The sequence below is a fragment of the Echinops telfairi genome, unplaced genomic scaffold, assembly GCF_000313985.2.
Source record: "Echinops telfairi isolate 266 unplaced genomic scaffold, ASM31398v2 ScPeMD7_11;HRSCAF=52, whole genome shotgun sequence".
Taxonomy (NCBI): domain Eukaryota; kingdom Metazoa; phylum Chordata; class Mammalia; order Afrosoricida; family Tenrecidae; genus Echinops; species Echinops telfairi.
In genome coordinates this window covers 29455775-29458165 of record NW_022103908.1, presented here as the reverse complement: position 1 = coordinate 29458165, position 2391 = coordinate 29455775, and positions in this window count along the sequence as shown.

Below are 2391 nucleotides of genomic sequence, written 5' to 3'. Positions count from 1 at the left end.
AGCTTTTCAATTTTCTTTTTTAATTTCCGCTCTTCACAAGCTGTGTTCTGACTTTGCAATATCCAAATCATAGTCTCTGTATAGATTGCACAGTCTCATATTCCCCAAAGAAAACCTTGCTACCATCTAATTGGTTGTAACTCATAATAACCATATAGGACAGAGAAGACCTGTCCCTTGGGGTTTCTCAACCTTTAAATATTTTATAGGCTACAAACTGACTGATGGGTTCAAACCGCTGACCCTGTCATTGACAGATCCATGTGCAAACAACTCGCTACCATTGGTCCCTCCCACATAGAGCTTCTCTTGGATGTCCCTTAAGACCTAATTCTTTTCAAAATATTTAATAGCATTTTCCTGTTTATCCTGTAATTTGTGAGACTGAACTCTTCTCATATTTAAAACTATGATGATACACTAATGAATTAGTATAACTTAATTGCTAAAAATATAGCTTAACAACATATCTAAGAAACTATAAGAGCTGATGCATACTATCCAACACACTTTTCTGACTCAGCACTCCAAATAACCTCAGGAATGGGCCTAAACACCAAGCCATCAAGAAAACATTGAATTTGTTGTTGTCATTGGTGTTGGGTTAAGTTGCATATACAGAAAATATTTTACATAAAACTTGAGTTTTGGAGTAATAATTATTTTCTGCTTTTGAACCCTCAGTGCTACAAATATGATCACAAGAGTCCTTGTTTTTCAACCTAGTCATAATCACTCTCAGACCGTTTTTCCTCCCCTGAATGTATTGACGAGATAGTGCTAAAATTAACCAAAAACTGAGAAATGAAACTTTGCCAACTCACGAGTTATCCAAATTCCTAAACTGTCATGTTCTTAGCTCTGATGATTACAGCAAAATGTATGTTCTGTCAAATGAAATATGAATTTGACAAGAGCACTTCACTTTCTGATTCAAGAAAGTCAGTGACAAAGAGCATAGTTCATGTAAATTGTGATTTTTTTCATTTACATTGTACATTATTTTTAGTTTTAGAATCTTCCAATTGTTAGAAGCACAAAACTGAATAGTATGTCCTTGAAAGTCTTTTTCAAGTTAAATTTACAATAAAATGAGTGTGAAAAGAATATATGAAATAAATAAATGTAAAAATTGCTTAGGAACTGAAACCACTTCTTATGACAAGTCAATCTCTCCAAACATGGAATATGATAATCTCTAAGTTAATATGCTTCAGGTTGTACTTCTATATGCAAAATGAAAGAAGAGACCCTATTGTATTATATATGCAGTGAGAAATACATACAGTTTTAACTGAAAAACAGACCCACTACAATTGAGCTGATTCTAACTCACAGCAACCTTACATAGGGTTTCAAAGACGGTATTCTTCGGCAGAACAGCTGGGAGTTGTAACCTCTGGCCTTGCAGCTAGCTTCTCCCCCAGCACCATCAGCGCTATTCTTCAGTCTTGGAAAATCTATCATTAGCCAAAGAACTAGTTACATCTCATATGGCCAAGAACCCATTCTTTCTATCCCGCCGAGTTTAATAAGGATATAGAGTGCATAATTATTTCTCCTTTGACAGTATTCAATATTATCTTGGGCATTTCAAAATACTATTCAATCAAAACATCCAGGTAAACTATTCAAAAAATATCAAATTCAATGTCACATTTCAGAGGTTTTTTCTTTTTTACCTAATTGTTTCATGGTTAACATGTGCTATTGATAGTTGATTCCCTCTTATGTAGTATCTCATTATACAAGGTCATGATTGTTTTACTAACTGGATATATTAGCAAAAGTTAAGAGAACACATCATAGAGAGCAAAATTCATATCCTGTGTTAAACTGAATTTTCTAGAGGAAATTATCCAAAGATGCGCATATATGTATCAAACAGAAATTAATATCAAGATAAAGCTTATTTGCAGTGGCCCACACAGCCACAGAGCCAGTAACCATGGCCCAACACAAATCCACACTTACATGCTGAGCTACAGGCTCTTTCTTATTCATTCCGGTGCTTCTGACAAGCCAGGAAGGGGAGGCTGCACCAGAAGCAGGCTAGCAGAAATGAGTCAAATGAAGCCAAGGTAGCAAGTTACAAAGCCTGCCATTGATAGCCTGTAGGGTCATCAGGACACTTGGTAGGACACCAGCTCTAGTCCCTAGAAATTAAAGCAGGATGAAGAAGAGAAGAAGCAAGTTCTTCTTAGCATCTATTTATAGATATGAAATATGTCACACACCTGAGAGGTCATCAGTATTGGTTAGGTTGAGTAAGAGGTGAATATTATTTCCACTCTCATTCTATTGGTAAGAATTCAATATGTCATACTAGGCAGTAGAAAGAATTGAGGAAGAGGCAGTTTAGCCGTAGGCTTTGCAGGAAAATTAATGGAT